This window comes from Taeniopygia guttata, chromosome 4 (assembly GCF_048771995.1).
Source record: "Taeniopygia guttata chromosome 4, bTaeGut7.mat, whole genome shotgun sequence".
NCBI lineage: Eukaryota > Metazoa > Chordata > Aves > Passeriformes > Estrildidae > Taeniopygia > Taeniopygia guttata.
The window spans coordinates 2,874,737-2,898,530 of record NC_133028.1 but is presented as its reverse complement, the minus strand read 5'-3'; the positions used below and the strand labels follow the sequence as shown (position 1 = coordinate 2,898,530).

Sequence of the window (23,794 nt, the reverse complement as noted above, 5' to 3'; positions counted from 1 at the left end):
AGTCTTCAAGCTGCTCCTTGACCATCTCCCTGTCTTCTGCTAGCTGGTTTTCCTCCATCTCAGCTCGGAATACTTGGATAAACTTATTTTATATAGAGACTACAATAATGGCTGGGACAATTTCAATTTAATGGGACAATCCCAGTCATCCACAACAGAACCCAAGCATTTGGGGCAGAAAAAGGCTGTTTCACCTTGGCACAAGCCACTCACTGGGTGTTGCTCTCTTCTAGGGTGCATTGAGAATAATCATCAGCCTTAACAAGGATTGATTGTGTGCTCCTCATCCTCCTGGTTTGGTATTAATTGGGAAAAGTTTTGGCCGTCACGTCGGGGAGGCAAAGAGGTGAATGAACGTCCCTTTCAAGGTACAGTAGAGGCATGGATGAGATATTTGGGTTGTGGAGCTGGTGCTGGTGTCTCCTTTGGAGGTTCCAGGGTGTCCTGCTTCCTCATGGATTCACATCCCTCAGTCCTACATGGAGAAGTCTGCACTCCATCAGGAGTGTTCAATCCTAATGAACACTCTTCTTAGTGTTGGCTTTGCTTTGGTGTAACCTTGGATAAATCCACTGTTTTCTCTCCATTTGCTTTAAAGAGTCTTTAATTGTTGAAACTTTTGGGTTGTGTCATGAGTAGAGTTTGGGCATCAATATTTGTGCTATTTTGAAGACAATTTTTAATAAGTTTCTTTTTCTTGTCTAGACAAACCGTTATTAGACTAAAGTATACTGAATTAGTATTAGACTGAAATATAGTCTTACTTTAGTGCAGATGGGCACAGAATTCTTGCATGAGTGATTTATGAAGGAGGAGAAAGAAAAAACCTAGAGTCTTTTTGAGGAAAGGAAGGACTAAGAAAGAAGGTTCCAGAGTAAGAAGCGTTACTCAGGACACTGCTGAATTAAAACCCAACATCCATCAGGGAGTTTGTGGGAAGTTTTTCTGGTCAAAGTTCTTCCCCTGGTCTTACCTGTGGAAAAGATTGAGGAATGCTTTTAAAAATTAAAAATAAAAGCCCTACTGTAAGGTTTCTTGTTGGGTGTTTCGAAGGACTCGTTCCAGCCCAGGTGGATTCAGTGCTGGGATGGTGCTGCTGGAGTTGCAGAGGGAGATGTGCCTGTGAAACCCAAGGATTTGTATAAACAAGATCTTTTCCTAAAGCATTTCTTGTTGCTGTGGCTTTCACAGGTTCACCCTGTCTGGAGAAGTAGTTTGTATTTGTGGTTTGATATTTCCTTAAAGCCCCCACACAAGGTCCTGCCGACACTGCCTGCTTCACAAACATAACCAATTTATGGTTTTGTATAAAAATTCTTTGAACTCATTGCAAATCTGACTTGATGCTTCAGTGCCAAACTGAAGCCAATCCTAACTTCTAGGGCTGACTAAATCCTTCCCTTGGAATCTGTGTGATATTTAGCAATGAGTTTCAGATCTGTTCGTGTGTGTTCCTCTCTGTACTTCACTGAATTTCATGTTGTGGTTTGCTACCTGTATTTTTAAGTTGGTTTTTAAAATGTTTTTCTTGCTCACTTTTTGATTTGGGGAAAATGTTGAGGTGAACAGCTGAATGAATTAAGGTTGTCCTGTCCAGGGCCAGGAGTTGGACTTGGATGATCCTTGAGGGTCCCTTCCAAGTCAGGATATTCTATGATTATAGTTTACTGAGAAGTGGCTCACTGTCCTAGGAAAAAACATTGTCTTTGGTGCCTGCTTTCTCCATAGCTGATCCCAGAAAAGGATTAAATTCAATGAGACTGAAGCCTCAGAAGTAACTAATATATGGTGCTCAGCATAAACATTAATAGACTAAATTCCATTTATTTTTAAGTTTTTACTAGTATAAGAAAAGGATTTTTTAGAGAAGCAAGAGCTTGAGTGTGCCTATCATGGCTTCTGAGCTCTTTGGGGTTGGAATTCAGTGGCCAGCTGGAATCCTGAAGCTGCTGGGATTGGCAGGATGTGTCTGGAGCCACGTGAAGTGGAGTGGCCATGGGCTGACCCCTGTGGCCACTGCTGTGACTGGCCAGGTGAAATTATCCCAACAGAATTGCTTGTGTGTGGGTGGTTTGTCTTTCATGATGAAGCCCCATGTGGATGTGACTCTGTTGGCTGAAGTGAAATGGTCCCACAACACCTTCCTTTTAAAATTTGGATTAAAACAGCAGCTTCTTTAACAGAGTCCTTTTGGAATAAGAAAGCAAAGTCCACCCTGAGCTCATGGGACTTGTTCAGCTGCCTCAGGTAGTGTGGGATTCCAGCTGGGATTCAGAGATGGAGTGTCAGAGGTCTCCATCATACCCAGAGCCTCTTGACTCCTGTGGGCTGCTGGAAAGACATTTTGGGCTGAGTGTTTTTTCTCTCTCTGAAACAGGGGTTATAAAACAGCTGATGGGAGCTGGAAGGGCTTCTACACCCATTTCTGCTTGTGTTTCATTATCCATCATTTCCTGGTCGGTGTCACACGGACAGAACATTCAAATTTGGATTGTGTGGGGGAAAAGTGATGCATGAAGCCTATACAAAGCTGCCCACTCAGATTTCTGGGCTTTGTTTGCACGGGTCACATTCACTTGTCACAAGTTACTGTCTCCTTTTTGTCAGCTCTTTCAGCAGTGTCACACATTTATTCCAGCTCAGGCAGAGCAGGGAGCCTGTGTTTGCAGAGCACAGGTGAGAACTTCTGAATTTAGATCTGAAATGTTGATTATCTCCTAAAAGGTTCTTCTTGTGCAATTGGAAACCTTGGGATCCTGGTGGCAGCTCTGAGTAGAGATTATGGTGTTCTCAAATCAAAATTGGCTTAAAATGCCTTACTAGAGGAGAGGAAGGAGGGTAGGAGGTAGGAACTGACCCACTACCAAAAAGGTGCTATCTGTCCCAGAGGTATGAGTGGGAACTGTAGAATATTTGGTTGGAAAGGTTCTTTATAGGTCATCTCATTCCACCCCTGCCATGGCAGGGACACCTTCCACCATCCCAGGTTGCTCCAAGCCCCGTCCAGCCTGGCCTTGGACACTTCCAGGGATCCAGGGGCAGCCACAGCTTCTCTGGGCACCCTGTGCCAAGGCCTCAACACTGTCATAGTCAAGAAATTCCTTCTAAAATCTGGGTTCACACAGTTTTTTTCCATCATAAATATTGTCATGATCCCAGCAGGTTTACAGGAAGGGTAGTGGGGCAAGCATTCCTGATGCCATACAAAACCTGGGATGGGAATCTGGGCAGGATCATCTTCTCCAGATCCTCAGACCACCAGCCCAGGCTCACAGAAATAGCTTTGTTTGGGAAAATCAAGAGCCTTGTTAGAAATGCTGGAATTTCTTTGGAAATTCAGCTTTCAAAATCCTCAGAGAAGCCACCCTTGCTCCCAGCAGCGGGTCGGAAGTTGGGTTTTTTGGGATTGCTGCCAAGCAACATTTCTTGGAAACCTTTCTGTGTGCAGTGTGAACAGCAGGGCAGGAGGTCTGGGTTTGAACTCTGGATGATAAAACCAGGGAGGTTTTGGCAGGGCTGTGCTCAGATGTCTCATTCTTGTCCTTTCTCCTTGGGGTGTACGGGCAAATTCCTGCCTGGGCTGGCTCAGAAACTTCCATCTGACTTTGGAGCAAAGCTGAATTTTCCATTGACTAGGAAAGTTTTTTTGGATGGATATCTCCAAGCCATTGACTACACCCAGTCTGTACTTTTGAATGAAACTAGTGCTGAACCTTTCCTGCAGGGGCAAGAATTTTCATAAAATCATGAAGTGGTTTGGATTGGAAGGGACCTTAGAGACCATCTGCTTCCAGCATAGGGACATCCTCCCCTAGACCAGGTTGCTCCAAGCCCCATCGAGCCTGGGGATTCCCTGAAACCATCCCCTGGTTTTATGATTCTTTGAAAATGGATGAAGCTGTAGCCTGGAGTATCAATTACTCCTTAACCCAGGTGAAACTTTCCCCTTTTTTTTTTTTTTTTGGGGGGGGGGGGGTTTGTTTGTTTGGGTTTTTTTGTTTGTTTGGTTTGGGTTTTTTTTTGGTTTTTTTGGGTTTTTTTTTGGTTTTTTTTGGTTTTTTTTTTTTGTTTTTCCTGTATGGATTCCCCATTGATCTCTCTGAATCCCTTCTTTGTTTTTTTTGGTTTTTTTTGGTTGTTTTTTTTTTTTTTTGGGAAACTATAAAAATTATGTGGAGAAGGAATGAAAATCTCTTTTCTTACTGCAATGACCAGGTCAGCATCTTTTTTTTTAAATCCCAGTGAGAGCAATTTGTCAGAAAACCTTGTGGGAAGCACAGAGCTTGAGCCTAGTGGAGCCAAGCTGAGCTTGAACACTCCCTTGATTGGAGCTCTTATCACCAGCAGGAATAGAAATCTTTTTATCAGTGGCTTTACAGAATAAGAAGGAGAATTTCCCAAAGGATGGGCTTTTTCCCTAAGTTTCATTCTCCAAGGAGGCCCTGAGAAAAGCAGATCCTCTGGGAAGTTGTAGCTCCAGACAAGTAGGTGCATGCACTGGTGTGCATTCTCACCTGTAGGTACACAGAGAGCTTTCCCAAATTGCCCAGAACCTGAGAAAATGGAGATAAAATCAAAAAGGCAATTGCAGTTAATTACACTTCCAAGGCAACTGGAGATAGGTTTGAATCCTGTGGGATTTCTGAGGCCTCCCAGTGCAATTTCAGGTGCAGTGTGGGCAGGAAGGTTTGGTGTCTGTGGTTGGAGATGTCTCAGTTGTGACTGTCACCTCTGGCCATTGGGCTGTGCACAGCACAGGTGCCACCACCAAAACACAGCTATTGTCTCATGGCAGATTGCTCACAGAAATTTTGAGTTTCAATTAAAAACAAAAAATTTAAAAAAAAAAAACAAACATTTTGTGCATGACTGAACTTTGTTGTTCTTTTTCCATCTACGTACTTGCCCATTTCTTCCCATGCTCACCAAAACCTGACCTGAATTTTGTGGGTTGGGCGATGAGGAAAAGTGAATTTTGTGTTTTGGGCGATGGAAGATGTTTCAAGAAATCTTGGATATCTCTTTGGTTTGTAGAGGAATTGGGATATGACCAAAGAATTGCCACATGTGGGATGTTCAGGGGGTTGCAGGTGAGGTGGTGTGGAGTAACAGGTGTAGAACTCCATTGTCACAGTTAAATGTCTTATTTTCTATGATGTGAGCTTGGAAATTTAAAGGAAGAGCCTAACTTTCAACTCCAGAAGAACCAAAGTCTTGAGGGATTCAGCAATGGGAGTCACAAAATATATAAAGCTGTATTGGACAGTATTTCTTGCTGGGTCCTTCTGTTCCTGAGGGAATTTGGGACAAAAAATGCTCTGCTAATTTCAGAATTTTGCTTTACCCAACCTTTGGGTCTCCAAACACATGGTAACCATGTTCCATCCAACTCATTATTACCTGAACTTGCAGTTTTTGGGAGGTCCATGTGAATATTTGTTCTGGACTTCACCAGCAGCAGAAACACGTGACATTTTTAAAAAGATAACACAGACTTGTTTTTATTCCCTTAAGATGGCAAATCTTTCTTCAAAGAATCATGAATTAAACAAGACAGTGCCTCACAGCGGGTATTAAGGAAAAAAATAATAATTTTTAAAAAGCCTTTAGAATGGTCTTTCCCTCTGGCATCTTCACTCAGGTTCTGCAATCAGTAACTCAAAGGAGGTTTTGTGGGGAGGCGAGATGCAGGAGTTGATCTGACTTCCCCAAGGGTGAGAACTTTGAGAGCTGGGACCTGGGCATTAATCTCTCTAATTCCAGCTCAGCACTTCACTGTGAGATCATTACTTTGTGTGATTAATCCGTGCAACGCCTCCAAAGCCTCTAAAACCATAATGCTGCACATGTATTGAGGAATGCTGCTGCCACTTGGAGTATTTGGGAGTCTCTTGCCATCCCTGACACCTTTTTGCTTCAACATTGAGTACAGGGGAGCATTCCCTGACCTTGGTTGGTCTTTCTCTGTTCAAATCATCGGGGCTGATGTTGTCTTTTTTGGGGAATTCTGTTTTCAGTAGGAACAAAGAGTTTTCAGTGCAAAAATCAGCTGAAATGCATTTGATAAGTACAGGTACAACTGCAGCCATGACAGCATCAGAGTTTTCTTGCAGTGATGAGTACCATGTTGTGTTCTTAAGACTCATTTCCTAAAGACAGGAGAGCAGTAACAGGACACAGACAGTGTTTACAGGCCCCTCCATCCCAAATAACCTCCAGAACCTCTGAGCATTTCCAGCCAAGTTTGAGCTCAAAATCCTCAAATCTTGCAAATTCTGTGAAAACTGAGTAGCAGCGGAGGGGAGGGTGGGGGGGTTGGGTGGAGAGACCTTGAGACTTCCCAGACTTGATGCAAATTCTGCAGCCTAAATTTACTTCTTAGTTAATCCATGTCTGATTTTTAGAACGTTGCCAACTCCTTGGCTGAGGTCATGGTGTTACCAAAGCCTCGAGTGAGATGCTGGGCAGTCACTTCGCCCTTCCACTGCCTTAACCCCAATTTTTTATATGTAGGATGACTTCATCTCCTTTCTCTCAGAGGCACGTGCTGCCTCTTTCACATTTTGCAGATTTACCAGCAGCACCTCACACATCTCAAACTCTTTGTGAGTCCCGTCAGAGCCCTGGGAGTATCTGATGCATCACGTTGCAAAGTGTGAAATTGAAGATTCAGCCCCACATTGATGCTTTGGCTCTGTGAGCAGCAGAACTAATGTGGCTCAGCATACTAATGAGGGAAATATTTATTGTTCAGGGCCTGGCTGCTGCTGAGCTTCACCCTTGAAAAATTCCCGGGAGGATGGTCTTCCTCTGGGGATGGGCATCGTGGAGTCCTTGGCAAACAACTGGCATGGCAAGTGGCAGGAGAAATAGCTCCTTTCAAGGAAATAGCTCCAGAATTATTATAGTTTATAAAATAATTTAAATTAATTTTTAATTTGAAAATTCTTATCTATTTTTTAAAAATATTCTTATTACAAAATATATTATTAAAATTATTTGTAAATATTTGTTTATAAAAGATTTTAAGGAAGGTAGTAGGAGGGATTGAAGTGGAAATTGTTGCTTTTCATGGCGAGAAAATGAGGGTGAAACTAAGGAGAGGACTAAGCCCACAGGTCACCACAAAGATAAAATTAAGATGCCAACAGCTTTTGGCATCGCTGGGGACATCAAAAATGTTGTTTTCATTTTGGAGAAGCCCTTCTCCAGCACTGTCTGTTTGGGTCACTGACATCTGTTCATTTTGGTTGCAAAGGGACCAAAATGAATGAAAGTGTCATTTTTAACCCTGTCTGGGCTTGGTAGAAAAGCACTTAGAACTAAAAGCTGGTGCTGGTGGTACCTGGAAATACTGACTGGAGAAGACTTCATTGAGATGAAACCTCTTTATGAAGACAGGACTTCAAAATTCTGTGTGTTTGTCAGGTGCCACATCCTTTGGGCTTTGCTGGGAGAGAGGAATTCTCTACACTCCTCAGATTTGTCATCTGGGCAGTTTAAATTCTCTAGAAAGAGGCAGGGGATTACTTGGGAGAATTTTGCTTGCCAGGATGGGTTTCACCAGGAGGGGAGAATGATGGGGAGTGAGGGCTTGTGCATGAGGGTGTGGTGATTTCTGGGAATTTTTGAGATTTCCCTGGAGGCTGGCCAGGTTAGAGACCCAAACCTCTGAATTACGTGTAATGTAATAGCTGAGTTAATGAAAAATCACAGAATTATTTAGGTTGGAAAAGATCTCCAAGATTATTGAGTCCAACCTGTGACCCATTCCCACCTTGTCACCCAGACCAGAGCACCAAGTGCCATGTGCAGTCATTCCTTGAACACCTCCAGGGATGGGGATTCCACCACCTACAATGCTTAACAACCATTTCCATGAATAAATTCCTTAAAATGAGATTGTTTCCTGAATATCTGTCCTCTTGGCTCAGCTGGGGAGCCTCCAAAAGGCCAAGATGGTTTTGGTTTAGCTTCTCTTAGCAATGAAATGTGCATCAAAAATCACAAACACAAAAATTCTGCTTGGTTTGCTTGTCTTCTCCACATCCAGCTTTTATATCCCTGGGATGATCTTGATTTATTTCCACCAAGAAAAATTAAATTCCTTCTGAACCACGCAGTCCAGAACTCAGAGCAGCACCTTGACACGGCATTGCTTGGGGAACACAAAGAGTTTTAGGAGCCTGATTGGAAATTCCAACAGCAAACCAGGACTGTTGGCAACCAATTTCCAACTCAAAATCCTCCAGGAGCACAATGCACTACAATTATAGCAGCTCTCCCGGGCCAGGAAACAAGCACAGGCACTGCTGTATTCCTGTGTGTGATATTTCTGACACACAATGTTATCTTGGGGATTGTTATTTGGCTTTTATGTGGCGTGGGGAGGGTGGGGCAGAGGTTAATTGGTCATGTTAATGGTTTTCACGTTTCTAATTTAGGCTCTCAGTGCTGTCCTTGGGTTCGGAGTGAGTTATTGGAATTATTTGTTCTGTTGTGGTGCTGTCACATCTGTGGTGTGGGGAGATGGCTCCAGCTACAGCCCAGATCACTGAAAAAGCTCATTCAGTCAAGTTTTGGGGTTTTCTCCTGCTTTTACCATGTCAGAAAGTCCTAATGGATGGACTTGCTCTGAAACCAGACCTGTCTATACAGACCTACACCCAGCTGGGGGACAGGAGCTACTCACTGTGTGTTTGTTCAAACCCATCTCTGGCAAAATGTCTTTAATTCTCCCAAAACGTGTCTCTTTGGACATGTGTCCTGGAAATGCAGTGCAAACTAGTGCAGAGTTCACTGCTTTGTGGTTACAGGGTTTTTTTCCTTCATAGAATTACAGAATTATATAATTGTTTGGATTGGAAAATGCCTTTAAGATCATTGAATGCCTTAACCCAGCACTGCCAAGGCCACCACTAACCCATGACCCCAAGTGCCACATCCACTTGGCTTTTAAATCCCTCCAAGAGTGATGCATCCATCACTGCCCTGGGCAGCTCTGCCAGGGCTGGATGACCCTTTTCATGGAGAAATTTTCCCTCATACCCAATTTAAACCTCCCCTGATGCTACTCGAGGTCATTTCCTCTTATCCTCAAAATATAAAATAGCCCCAGAAATTAAAACCCCAAGCAAGCCGCTGCAACAGCCAAACCCTCAACTTGTTTTGTTTAGTGACCATTCCAAAAATAGTTCTGTTCACCAAAGCGATGGAAATAGGCACCTAATGCATTGGTTGAGGGGTACAGCTCAATGAAAAATTGGCTTTTTTTGCCTTTTTTTTTTTTATTATTATTCTTCAGTGTCTGGTGAGAGCAGAAGAATCAGCGAGGAAGTTAACATTTTGGAGTCTTCAGCTTCCTAATGGCTTGAAGTGCATCTTTTGGCATGAATTTAAAGTTAAAAAGTGTTCCAGCCCAGGTTGGACAGGGCTTGGAGCAACTTGGGATAGTGGAAGGTGTCCCTGCCCGTGGTAGGGGGTGGGATCAGATGATCTTTAAGGTCCCATCCAACCCAAACCACTCTGTGATTCACAAAAGATATTAAATACCTGTCTCTTTTTCTAGAAGCTGAAATGTCACAGCCATCACAGGGTGGTTACAGAAGAAACACACACAACCAAAATTCTGCCGGGGATCAAACTTCCTTTTTATTTATGATGTGCTCCTCTCACACATAAAAAGCTTATTTGCTGAAGATCATTTGCTTTTCTCCAGCCAGACCAACAAAGCTGTGCTAAGGAAGCATCAGAGGGATGGCTTCATTTTATAAAAATTTAAAAAAAACCACTTCAGAGAGAGCTCTTCGTGTTGTACTTCCTCCATTCAGGACTCCAAGTCTTTCACAAAACTGAGCAGAATCCCACGGGGCCACAGCCATCCCAGGGTGGTGGATTGAATGACTTAAGTATCTTTTTCTGGTCTGATTTGTGACTGTAGCTTGAATTTATTGCCTCCTCTGTGAACCACAGATATGTTTGTTATTTGCAATTACATGGGAAAGGGAAAAAAAAAAGAGCTTTATTTGGATTTTTAAGTAATTCTTGTTCTTTGCAGTGGCATTTGTTGCAGTGAAATCCTTTTATGAGGCTTGTGGGGAGAGTTGGGTTGAAATAGTGACAGGCAGTGGCTCAAGGAAGGGACAGGTTGGATATTAGGAAAATTCCTTCATGGAAAGGGTGGTCCAGCCAGAGTAGTGTGGCATTCACTCAAGTCAATTTTATACATGGAATATTTGGAATATTCTTTTTTTTTTTTTTTGCTGTAGAAACCCACCTATCTGAGATTTAAACACCCACAGGAGCTGAACTTCAGTTTCTCTTTCAAAAAATTGTCCCCATGACAGGCACCTCATGGTCTGATGTTTATGGTCACCATATTCACACACCTTGAGTCAGCAACCTCCTCCTTGTCACTTAACACAACTTTAAAATGTTCCTGCTGAAATTTCCCATGTGTGTAATAGTTTCTCTGTTTTGCTTGACTGGATCTGAAAATTTTGCATTTTTAGACCAGGGAGAAACTTGTGGTCCAGATCCTGGGATTAGTGATAAAATATTTGAAAAAAAAAAATTGCTTTCATGTTGGTTTCAAATCCATCAATCCCTTCAAAAAGCAGAAGGAGAGGATGCCCAGAGAAGCTGTGGCTGCCCCTGGATTTTTGAAAGTGTCCAAGGCCAGGCTGGACAGGGCTTGGAGCACCCTGGGGTGGTGGAAGGTGTCCCTGCCCATGGCTGGGGGTGGAACTGGATGAGCTTTAAGGTCCTTCCCACCCAAAAAATTCTGGGATTCTCATAGGATTTTGTTCCAAAGGACACAGTTACCAACCACGCTGTTCAGGGTGGTTTTGGGAGGTTCTGCTGTCTGGATTCCAGTCTGTTGTGAAAAGACATCTCATCCAAAATGGGGTGGAGTTGTAGACCCAATGCATGGAGCAACCAGGCATGAAAAAAAACTTAGATTGCTCATAAATATTTTACTATATTTTTAAAAACATTGCCCAGTAATTGCTCTCCTATCATTACCTTCTGCCTGCATGAAAATAACATATGCCAGCATGAACCCCAGTGGCAATGGGGAAGGATTGAGTGGGAGAAAATGAAGTTATCTCTTGATCAGTATTTTATCAGCTCAATAATAATATTTTGATTAGAAGTAGTGCACTGTCCCTCAAAGAGGCTTCTTGTGATTTCTGTGCCGCCAGAGTTGTTTGAGGAAATCAACACATGACTTAAAAGCACCAAACCACTACGACCAAAGGATCATCTTCTAAGAGCTCTGTCATCTGCTTTAAATCCTTCCCATTTCTCCAGCCTGAGTGCCTGGAAGGAAACTGGAGCTCTTCCCTAAGTGGGATTGCTCTGGACATCTTTCATGTAGGAGAGGAGAAGTTGTGAGCAGGGGCAGATCAAGTGGCTTTGAGTTAAGGGATTGTCAACACCCCAGGTCAGGGTGGTCTCAGGGCTGCTCCTCTTTCCATCTGTCCTGGCCATGGGCATGAGGGGCTCCAGTTACAGAATCACTTGGATGGAAAAACCTTAAAGACCATCCAATTCTAACCCCCTGTGAGGAACACCTTCCACTAGCCCAGCTTACTCCAACCCCATCCAACCTGCCCTTGGGCACTCCAGGGATCCAGGGGCAGCCACAGCTTCTCTGGGAAATCCATTCCAGAGCCTCCCACTCTCACAGGGAACAACTCCTTCCCAATCTCCCATCCATCCCTGCCCTCTGGCAGTGGGAGCCATTCCCTGTGTCCTGTCCCTCCATCCCTTGTCCCCAGCCCCTCTCCAGCTCTTCTGGAGCCCCTTTAGGCCCTGCAAGGGGCTCTGAGCTCTCCCTGGAGCCTTCTCCAGGTGAACACTCCCAGCTCTCCCAGCCTGGAGCATCTCCATGGCCTTCTCTGGACTTGCTTTAACAGATCTATGGCTTTCTTCTGCTGGAGAGCCCAGAAAATGCCATTGATCAATGCCTTGGCACCTCCCTGCAGTTCTTGGCATTGGGATCTCCTGGAATTACTGAGCTCAGCCCCGGCTCCCTTTCCTCACGCTGCTGGGAAATGTGGAAGAACCCAACTCCATCCCAGGAGCTCTGCAGGGGCAGAAGGTGGTCAGTGAGAGCTGCAGGGTGCAGGTCTTTTGTACCTCCCCACGCTCCCTGCCTGCTGCAGATCACTCCCTTCTGGTGTTGAGAGCCTCTCTCTCCATCCCATGGCTCAGGAGGCAGCAATTCCTGATGGATGCAGCACGGCACATCATGCCAGTGACCTCAGCAAAGCCTCCCTCCCTGCTCCCGCTGCTTCAAATCCAGGATAAAAAGGAAGTATCTCATAAAAAGGAAGGTCTGAAGGTGATGTTTGCCTGTAGCTCTCTTTGTTGTAGGTGTCTGTACTCCCCATGTCCTTCTCATCCTTGGAAATCTAAAGGCTCTGTGGCAGCGTTCAGCAAAGGACTGCAGTGCACAGGGCTTGTGGCAGTGTGCATTTAAATCACCAGGCTGCATCCAGAGAAAAAGAGAAACCCTTTGCTCATAAAAAGGGCAGAAAAGGGATCAAGTTTTTCGCATAAATCAAGAGATCTTTGCAGCAGCACAGTGCCAGTGCTGGGAAAATTCATGGGGACCTCAAAGATAAGGGGAACAGGAGTGCTGAGCACCATAGGGTTGTATTTTAAAAACCCCACAGTCCATCTCTTTTTTTGGATGTTAGAGAAAATTGTGTGGGCAGAAGTAGTGGCAGAGTCTCTGCACTTGTATCAGGGAAGCTGCTGATAGGTTTCACCAAATATTTTCGTGGTGAATTGAGATTGTGGAGGAGATAAATCATAGAGCTCTCCAGTATGCTTGGAAGTTCTTTGTGAAGGATGGCAAACTGGATTTCTGGGCTTTGAGGGTGCAGCTATGGGGGAGTTACCAGAAAGACAAAGAGATAAATCCAGCATTACTGCTGGGGTGTTTACTGATAGTAAATATACCCATGAAATGTGCAACAAAAAAAACCCACGAGTACTGATGCCGAGTACGGTGCAAACAGCCACAAATTGGTTAAAAAAATCCCCAAACCCTCAGTGTTTAAAATGAGTTCTGCAGGGTAGAAGAGGCAGAGATGCCAAATGCAGGAGGAGCTTTGATAGCCAGCGTTGAAAAGCTGTTTCCTGAGTGGGAGGCTGGAAGGATGGATCCCATAGGTTGGAGTAATGCAGGAACGCTGCCTTTCCTACTGCCCCTCACATTCCCTTTTTTGCTGGGCCATATTTATTATTTCACACGGGTTATAATTCCTCGTCAGCGCAGGGGGGTGTGGGAGGAGGAAGGAAATGACACTTGCTTTCTTTGCAGGACTTTGGGAAGAGCTGCAGAATAAAGGTTTGGCTCTAAGAGCTCGGTAGAAATGCCGTGTTTCCTAGTGAATTCCTGCAGGTGAAGTAACCTGAAACCTGGCATTTGGGGTGTGGCAGAGGAAGATTGCAACCTGTCCAGTTTTGCCTTGTAGAAAAGGTCCTGACTGGGTTTTTTTAACATTTTTTTTTGCCTTTTAGGCTTGTAATGGCTCAGTGGTTTTGGGGCGCTCCCCAGCCGAAGGTGGCTGGGCTTTGTTTGCCTCCAGAGCCCCATTATCCTTCACACAGTCATAGTTGGGAAGGAAATGGGTTTCTTGTCCAGCCTGCCTGGTTTTCTAGACAGCAAAACCTCCCTGGGTCCTGCTGGGAAAATCTCCAGCCCTGCTCATCACCCCCGTGCTTCTCTGTGCAATTCCTCCAGAGCAGCATCCAGCCCAAGCTCGGCCTCACCTGGCTCTGCACAATGCTCCTTGGAGATTTTCTACCTTTTACCTCAAAAAAAAACCCAAAACAAAACACCCAAGCAGCTTTGCCTGTTCCTTTTTATGTCATTGTACAAAATGCAGCTGTCACACCCACCAGCTTCCTTTTAGGTTTTACCCAGTTCTGGGCTCAGGGTTTCTTGAATAAAGGGATTTATGCCTGGACATGGCAGTGGCAGGCTTTTCTCCTGGCATGAGCAGACTCTCAATGTGACATTCAGAGCTGTAAAACACTCCCTGACAATAGCTTGTGTTGTTCAAAGAGCAGCATAAATAATCAAGTTTTTTTGTTGTTGTTTTGGTTATTTTTTTCTCTTGGTGTTTTTTGGGTTTTTTGGGGTTTTTTGGGTTTTTTTGTGAGAAGAATAACATCTCTCCAAGCTGGCTGGGGAAGGGCAGGCACTGTTGGAATGTGGAAGGGAAACTCAGGAAGGAGTGACAAGAAGAAGGGGGACTTGAGGTTGTTTTCTAGAAGGTTTTTAACATCATGGTGTTGGGCTGTCCCTCAAACAAGGTATTGGGGCCTCTGCTCCTTTTTACACACGTTTTTATACAGAATAAGATAATTCCAGGTTTCTGTGTGTTTGCAGGGACCTTGTGGCTCTCCACAGCTCCTGACAGGAGGGGGCAGCCAGGGAGGTCGGGCTGTGCTCCCAGGGAACAGGGACAGGAGAGGGAATGGCCTCAGGCTGGGCCAGGGGAGGCTTAAATTGGATATTTTTTGCATGGAAAGGGCTGTCCACCCAGGGCACTGGTGGAGTCCCCATCCCTGGAGGGGTTTAAAAGCCATGTGGATGTGGCACTTGGGGACATGGGTCAGTGGTGGCCTTGGCAGTGCTGGGGCAATGGTTGGATTCTGTAGTCTTGGAGGGCTTTTCCAACCTTTTTGATTCTGTGAAACCTTTTTGATTGTGCCCAGGCCTTTATCCTTCTTGAAAACCTCCAGGGATGGAAATTGCCCAACCTCTGGGCACCCAGCTTGACTGAGCTCATGGTGGAGAAGCTTCTCCCTGCACCTTGAACATCTCAATTCATCCTCTCCCCATCACCTCCTGTCCTCCCACACGGGCTCTCCCTTCTCCCCAATGTCCTTGGAGATGCTGGAAAGCTGCTCAAAGTCCCCTTCCTCACCTGGTGCTGGTAGTTAAATATGCCCAGAGAGAAAAAGAGTCAAATATTTGTGCTTTTGCACCTACCACATACCTCAAATTAAAATTAGAAAAGGAAATTTTTGAAGATGTTACCAAAGAGATGCATTAGCAATTCAGTGACATTTCTTCCTGGTTCATTAGCCCATGTATCTGGTGAGTTGCCTCTTCTGAAACTTTCATAGAAAAAGACTTATTTTTTTATTTTGCTTCAATCTTTACATTACTTGCTGTCAGTACCTAAGAGGTGACGTGATCCCAGCATTATTTTCATAATTAGGCATCTTTTTGCTGCTGTGACCTGAATACAGGGCAGAGCAACTGCTCATTTAATCCTCTTCAATATGATTTGTATCTTCTTTCTTATAATTCTTTTTTTAAAAGTCAAGAATTTCACCACCAAACCAGCTTTATTTTTTTTTTGTTGATTTCTCCAATACTGTGAAAATAAAGCACTGAATAAATGTTTTTTTGTACTATGAACGTGCAGAGGGAAAAGCCCACACAACCCAATCCCAACCTCATCTATTAAAATTTTATATTTGTAAAAAAAACCAAAAAAACAAACTTACTTAAATATGCTTATTTTATTTTAAAAAAATGTTCTTAAAATGAGCTTAAACTAAGGGAAAGAAATCCCCCATGCAGTAGTTGTGGCCATGCCCAGAGTCTGCCCAGCACGTGCCGTGGGTATGAATGAGCGCCGGCAGTTTTGTCTCGGGGCTGGATTAGGCACAGTTGCTACTGGAAACTGCACAGCCCGGCTCAGGGAGGCTGTTCCTCTCCAAAACACAGTCCCTGCCATGGCAGGGGGTTGGAATTGGAGAATCTTTGAGGTCCTTTCCGACCCAAACCGTTCTGTGATGCTCTGAGAGCAGCAGCGAGGTTGGGGAGGTGATGGGGTGATGAGGACGAGCCCCATCCAGCATCACTAAATGTCACTTAGTGGGTTTTGACCTCCAGCAGCATCCAGGGGAGGCTTTTGCTTCTGGCATTTGCTTCTTAGCTTCATTTCTTAAAAAAAATACGAAGAAAATTAATTTTTCAGGAGTCAAACCCCACAAAGTCTGGGTTTTTGCACGGTTTGGGTTTCAGCCCCGCCGCTTGCACGGGCAGTTGTCAGTCTGGGAGCAGGACGGTGGTTTTGAGATGTAAAACAAAAGCTTTTGTGCAGCATGGCTGGTGTGTGTGCTGCTTTCTGCTGTCAGAAGGGAAGCTGAGCTCTGTGCTCAGCCCTTTCCTCCCCTGGCCTTCCTGCCAGTCCATTGAGCTGGCTCCTGTCAGTCAGCAGTGCTGTCAGACTGAGTGTGCAGGACAAAGCTCCAGAATGTGTCTGTGCCAGCTCAGGAGTGCTGCCTGCTCTGCTGCCTTTGGGGCTGTGCAGAGCTGCCCACCTGCACTCAGATTTGCACAGTCATTTTTGCCTGTTGGAGGAGCTGGACTCAATAATCCTCCTGGGTGCCTTCCAGCTCAGGGCATTCTGTGGTTCTAATCTGGGATCTCTGATTGTTGCAGAGCTCAGTCATTTTCTTATCCTGGATCCCATTCCTTCTCTCTAGACTCAGTTTAATAAAGCCAGCTTTGAACTGCAGCCTTGCTCTGTGGGGACAAGGGACAGGGTGGGGTGTGATCCCCTCCAGAATCACTTGGAGCTCTGTGAATGGTCTCTGCACAGGGGATGTGGCATTTTAGTACTTAAAGGGATTTAAAGGGCGAGACTGATTTTTTTATACAAGCAGACAGTGATAGGACAAAGAAGGGGGTGGTTTTAAAAGAGGAGGAGAGATTTAGATTGGATTTTAAATGGAAATTCTCTATTGTGAGGCCCTGGCTCAGGCTGCCCTGAGAAGCTGTGGATGCCCCTGGATCCCTGAGAGTGTTCAAAGCCAGGTTGGATGAGGCTTGGAGCAACGTGGGATAGTGGAAAGTGTCCCTGCCCATGGCAGGGGATTGGAATGAGATGATCTTTCAGGTGCCTTCCATCCTGAGCCATTCCATGATTCTCTAATGCCTTTTGCTGCAGGGAGATCTCCCCTCCCCGTGCTGACCTGCCCTTTGCTGGCTGAGAAAAGCACAGTCAGGTTTTATTTCACCCTGGCAGCATATTTTAAAACCAGACTGACAGAGCAGTGGCCCTGAGAACAGAAAAGATGTCGAGGCAGTGGTGATTACTGGGAGTGTTAGAGCAGCATGGGGAGTGTAAGGATGCAGAAATAGTAAGAACCCTATTGGGGTGGGGTTGTTTGGATCACAAAAACTACTTCCATTTAGGGTTTTTTTCAGATATTTGCTCATATTTTTTGTCATTGACTGCTGTGCTTGAGTGAAACCCCCCTGCCCTGGCCTTGGGAGTTGCTGCTGTTGTCAGTAGCTCTCAAGGCAGCTTTGCCACCAGGACCAGCCTGTCCTCCCCTCTGTTGCCAGAGAAATCCTCAGCCCTCGCAGAGCAATGACCTCCAGTTTATACTTATATACCTGGAATTCTCCCTGGAGCTGTGTTGTGCAACAGGGAGCGTGATTCCACATGTGTTTTATGTAAGCCAGAGAGGATTTTGGGTGTTGTGTTGGAGAATCAAAGCCCTGTTTGGGGGAACCTGCACTCTGACTATCCAGTTGGACAAGCTCAACTTTCCCTGCAATTTAAATAGACTCTGCCAGAATGTTAATTGTGCCAGGCTCCAGAACTACCTTTTAACTCCTTAGGAGCATGTAGGGTTTCCAAGCCACCCTCACTCTCCTGTTTAAATGGAAAACAACAGCTTTGGATGTCTGTGTCCATCACCCACTCATTCATTCCCCTGGAAAGCTTTTATGGCTGCATTGTGGCATTTGGGATAATCCAGAACATTTCTGCACAGCTCAAGAAGGGCTTTTCCTCCCCGTCTGCTTCCCCACTGTGTGGAAGTGAGGATCTCCCTCAGAGCACAGTTTTTACTTTTATTCATCCCAGAAATTCCTCCTCTTTGAGGCCAACTATTTGATACCCGTAATTTCTTGGCACTTCAATTCTGTTTACTTGTTCTCAGTTTATGGCACTTTCCTAACTAAATTCAACCAGAATAAACAGCATCCAGGGAGAAAAATCCCAGTTCATTGTGAACATGAACAGCACTGGAGAAACAGCTGTTTAGATCGGGGCAAACTCCCTCAAACATCATTATCTCCTTTATTAGAAGGCAAAAAAGAGCTTCAGGTGTCAGAGATAGAGAAGGGATCATCTCCAGTTTGGTTTGTTGTGGTATTGTGGGAACACAGGTGCACTGAGCCCCAGCTGGAGCTGTGGCAGAACCTGTCCCCTGGAAATGCTGGGAGCTTTGCTGTTGATTTACATGGATGCAGAGTGCAACCCTGCCTGCTCACAGATTGTTGTTATTTTGCCATCTGTAAAAGTTTCTGCAGCAAAACCTTCCTTTGAATAGAGGAGGTTTAGGATAGTAAGGAAAACAGGCATAAATTAGGGCAAAACCATTTGGGTTTGTTCTTGCTGCAGGGCAATAGTGGGAAAAGAAAAAAGAAAATTAACCTCCTTTTTCCCAGGATACTGCCCTACCTGAAGCATGTACCTTCCCTAAGAGGTGGCAGATGGATTTCTTTGTTTTTCTTCAGGCTTGTGAAGCATCCAGGATTTTTGGAGGAGCAGCTGTGTACCTCAAGAGTTAGATTTAGATGTCTCCTTGTAGCCTGGCATATTCCAGCTGCTGCTCCTGGTAGGGTGGACGTGTCACATGCAGAATCTTCTGATGCCATCCTGGATTCTGTGACAGCTGGGATGGTCTTTAAGGTCCCTTCCAACCCAAACCATTCTGTGATCCTGGGTTGTTTGGGATCTGGGTACTTGGCACCTTCACTGTTAATTATTTTTTTAAAGTTTAGGCAATTAATAATCTCAAACAAGGCCTGGTAGCTGAGGTAGGACACAATATCTGTGTGGGAAAGCACAGTCCTGGCTGGACACTTGGCTTTCACTTGAGGGAAGGACCTGAACGAATTTGAACCAAAAATCTGTGGGTTTAAATTTAATTTAAAAAAAAAAAAAAAAACAACAAACTTTTTAAAGCAACATTTTGTATTTTAAACAAAGACTACAGAGCTATGGGCAGACTTCCAGAAAAGCAAAAAATTTATTGTTGGAGCAAGGTCTTTACTGGTGAAACAAAACTGAAATGCCCAAAGGGAACTGAGACCTGTGATGGCCTGAAGCCTGCAGGGGATCACCGTGATGGATTAAAGGGAAGCTCCACAGCTGCACACAGCACCTGCCACCACAGCTCTGTCACAGCTTTTCCATCCATGAGGAGGTCTCATCCATGACTTTTGGCTCCACTTTCCATCTCCAGTATGTCCAAAGGTTACAGAATTCCCGTGACAGGTCTCTGGTGCAGAGTTGGAAGGATCCTACTGCCAGTATGATGAGTCCTGCAGGTTTAGTCCTGTATCCCCCCAAAAAGAGCCATCAAAACCTCTGCCAGGAAAAAAAATCAAGTCCTGGATCTCTTGCTGGTTTTGGGAATCTGGGTGGAGTAGACCAGGAGGTGGCTTCTCCAGGGATTTGCCCTGTAGCCCCTTCGTATTGTAACGATGCCCTTAGTGCTTCCAGGCCTGATGTCCATGAGGGTTTGTGCCACAATTCTCCTGATCCTTATGCCTGCAGAGTCCAGACTTCAGTGTGTGTTCGTGGGGCAGGGAGATTGTCAAAGCTCTGAATTTCATCCAGCCTAAAAGCTACAACAGAGCCAAAGTTATTGTTTGGTGCAAAGTGCTGAGCAATCCACAGCAGAGAGCAGCCTGGTCCTGCAGGATCTCCATCCCTTCCCTCCCTGGAGGTACCACAGGGACACCCCTGCCATGTGTGGGGAGAGTTGTGTCCAGCTTTAGGTTGGATATTGGGAAAAGTTCTTCACACAAAAAGGTTTTCCAGCCCAGGCACAGCTGCCCAAGGCCATGGTGGAGTCCCCATCCCTGGAGGGATTTAAAAGCCAAGTGGATGTGCCATTTGGGGACATGGTTTAGTGGTGGCCTTGCAGTGCTGGGGGAATGAACTTGATGTTCTTAGAGGCTTTTTTCAACCTGAATAATTACATGATTCTGTAAAATTGAGTGGATTTATTCACAAACTTTACTTTGACAATGAATTTGGAGCCTGATGGTCAGGCTTGGAGATGAAGCTCTTTCATGAGCACACTGAAGTGGTGCAGTGACAGTGGCAGAAGTGAAACCCATTTTATTTGGTCTCTGCTGCTCTGGGTTTTTTTTTGTTTTTGTTTTTTTGGCTCAAGTTTATCTTTGTTAAAAGCCTTACTCTGCACCATCATCATCTGCTGAGGGTTTGTTTGAGGTTCAGCTGGAGCAGGATGGGGTTGAGGTGCATAGGTGAGTAACAGGGTGTCCTGATCAGCACTGATAACAGATCTGGAGATGCAGACACCTGACCATCACAAAAGAGCCACCAAAAAGGGTTCTGAGGAACCCAGGTGTCAGTGACAGGCAGAAAGAAGCCATTGCTTTTTGAGCTGCTGTAACTCTGATCTTGTGTCCCGAAGAAGAGGCACAATATCCTGGCTACAGCAATGTTGTATTCAAATCCACAGCTCAGAAATCCATCTGTGGGAGGAATGAAGAATATCCTGTTGCTGTCCAGTGCTATAACTTGCTGGAGCTTGATCCTTGGATTGCTTCCTGAATGGTCACTCCCTGTTCCCATCCCTGTCCCAACTCCTTCACACACAAAAATCCCAGCCAAAACCACCACTTGGCTGCTGCATTATGTGGATCTGTCTTAAAACCAGATCCTGTTTGCTTTCAAGTGGATAAATCTCTGCCTGGGGCTTGGCAGGCTGTGGGCTGGGATCTGGTGGAATGATGGGCAGGAAAACCCAACTGAAACCTCTCCCAGCAGGGGCCAGGATGTGATTTGCACTGGTGAGCAGAGCAGGGAGTGGCAACACGGGTGGGATGTGGGTTAGGGACAACCCATGTGTCCCTTGTGTCCCTTGGTCAGACATGGAAATTCTTGAATTTGACATTTGGCAAGCAAAAAGCACGATGGGATATGGGATTTATTTCCCAAAACTTCTAGGGAAGCACAAATCATAAAATCTTGGAATGGTTTGGGTTGGAAGGACTTTGAAGACCATCTCATTCCAACACCCTGGCATGGGCAGCAACACCTTCCACTGTTCCAAGCTCTGTCCATCCTGGCCTTGGACACTTTCAGGGGTCCAGGGGCAGCCACAGCTTCTCTGGACAGCCTGTTCCACTGCATTCATCCACTCCCAAAATGCACAGGACGCAGCACAGCCTCTTGCAAACTCTTGTTGTGTGTCCCACCTACTCTGTTCATGGAGTAGGTCAGATTAATATACCTTCCCAAAAATGAAACCAGCCCTGAGCCATCAGCAGAAGTTGCTGATGATCTTTGACATCTCATCCAAGAAGCTGAAGCATTTTGTGAGGTTCTGCCCCCAGTGCACTGCTCAAAACCTCGTGTCCATTCCTCCTTCCCAGCTGCTCCCAGCAAACCCCGGGCTGTGCAGAGGACACCTGGTCGTGCCAGTGGGGTTTTTTCCCCCCTTCATACTTTTGTTTATTCATGAAGGAAGTCAAAAGAGGAAGAGGAATAGAAAGGTTGCAAATGTTTTGCTTAGAAATGAGACCTCAGTCACTGGGCTGCACGTTGCCCTGCGTGGGATACGTTGGGCAGCTCCGGTGGCCCCGCTGAGAGCTTGGGAAGACCAAGGTGCCCTCCCAAGGTGTGCTCAGGTAGGGTCACAGCTTGTTTTTGTATCTGCTTGCATCCATATGGCCCAGGATTCCTATGGAAACAGGCTGGGAGAGCTGGGGTTGGTCAGCCCATTGAAGTGAAGGCTCAGGGGAGATCTTCCAGCAGCTTCCAGTGCCTAAAGAGGTTCCATGAGAGCTGGAGAGGGAATTTGGGCAAGGGCCTGGAGTGACAGCACGGGGGGAATGATCTTTACACTAGCACAGAGTAGGTTTAGACTGGATATTGGGAAAGATACTTTACTCTGAGGGTGCTGAGGTCCTGGCACAGGTTGCCCAGAGAAGCTGTGGAGCAACCTGGGATAGTGGGAAGTGTCCCTGCCCATGGCAAGGGGTGGAACTGGATGATCTTTGATGTCTCTTCCAACCCAAACCATTCCACGATTCTGTATGCCAGTGTTTGACTGTCAGATCTTCACTCATGAAAGCCTCTCACGTCCAGCTGTGCATCCACTGGCTTCCCAGAGTCTGGCCCTTAAAGGCCAGTGGCCACCTCTGCATCCCGGGATTTCTTTTCTTCCCAGCTGCACCACTTTAATTTGTAAAGGATGCCTCTTTTCAAACAGCTCTGCACATTCCAATCTAAAAGCCAGCAGGGTGTAAATTTTACAGGCACCAGGAGATCTTGGGGTGCTCCTGCTCCAGGTTCAGGCATCCCATCCACGGGAGCAGACTAGACTGTAGCTCGGAAAATGGCAGGGAATGGTTTTTGTGTGCACACAGAGAGGGCGAGGAAAGGAAAGCAGAGAGGTTTGCCAAGGGAAATGGTCCTGTTCCACACAGAGTGTTTTCTTTGGGTGTTTGTTTCCCAGCCCTTGCCCGGGATGCAGGGCTGGCTTTGGGAGACTCAGCCCGCTGGGTTTATCTCGGGGTGTGGCATTGCTGCAGGCTCTTATCAGGTGTGTCCTGGTGAGCAAAACCATTCAAACAAAAGCCTTTCACCTCCATTTGTGCACAGTTCCTGCGCTTGGTGTCTGCACCCAGGGTGGGATTGGTCCACAATTAATGTGTCTGTAAGAAAACGGATGGGTTTTTGGTTGTTAATACTTTTTTTGGAGGTGGAAATCCTAGGATGAATTGGTACAAATGAATGAGGTTAGAAACACCAATGAGGCTACATGGAAGGACCAGGACCAAAATTAATTAGATTAGAATTATAGAGTATTAGACTCACAGAATCATTAAGGCTGGGAAAGACTTTTAAGAACAGCTCTGGAAGGAGTTGCCATGGTTCAGAAGCGTAGGAAAGCTTTTCCTCCTGAAAACTGCTGGCTTGTTCAGCTGTCAGGAGAGAGCCGGATGCTTTCCTTGCTCTCAGCTGCTCCTTTAGCTCTGACAGGCTGTTTGCTGGGATGAAAGGAGAGACATCAACAGGCAAAACTGCAAGAGCTGCCAGCGTTTGTTGCTGTCACACCTGCATGGTGGCACTGCCAGCACGGCAAACAGGCAGGTAGAGTAAATAACGCTGGATTTTTTTTTTTTAGTTCTTTTTCTACAAGGAAGGAGATAACGACTGGATGCTGTCCCATTTTCAGCCTAGGAATTGTTTGCCAGACTTGAATTACAGGAATTGCTGTGGTGAGGCAGAGCAGCTCCATTAACTGGGAGCTGGCAGGGGCTGGGGGAGGCTTCGCACGCCCCGCGTTGTGCTCCCGTCAGGAACGATTAAAGGAGCTGTTTGTGATGGAAACAAAACCAAATTGGGCTGATGCTTTAAGGGGAAATAAAACAGGGAAGAATAACTTTATTGAGCTTGTTTATTAAATCTTGCTGTGTTCCCTTCTGAGCAGCAGAAACTGTTGGAGCTGCTGGTGCAGCCAGCTTGTGTTTTGTCTTTCCCTTTTTCGAACTTGATTTGGTGTGGAGAGGCTTTGCACAAAACCTTTTCATATCCCTTTGGCTTAGCTGCAATCCTAAACTGATCTGCTGGTGACAGACTAAAACTAATTGTCACCAAAGAGTGCAGAGAAGAGGTTTTAAAGCTGTTGTTTTGATAAGATGGTGGGTGTTCAGAGAGGCTTGGGAATTACTGGGTGTTAGGATGCTGAT

At 45.5% G+C, this 23,794-nt stretch overlaps 1 protein-coding gene across 4 annotated transcripts in view; it reads left to right on the top strand.

Annotated features, from left to right (window-relative positions):
* PTPRA (protein tyrosine phosphatase receptor type A) overlaps window positions 1-23,794 on the top strand; it is a 119,406-nt gene that overhangs the window by 26,420 nt on the left and 69,192 nt on the right. For 2 of the 4 annotated variants that reach the window (XM_041715614.2, XM_072927889.1), the window contains exon 2: window positions 234-368. The exons of 1 other annotated variant lie outside the window; for it this stretch is intronic. The gene's annotated coding sequence lies outside the window, so the exon portion shown is untranslated. Of the gene's footprint in view, window positions 1-231; window positions 369-23,794 lie in introns of those variants that run through there. One more of the 4 variants, XM_041715618.2, reaches the window with a different exon arrangement.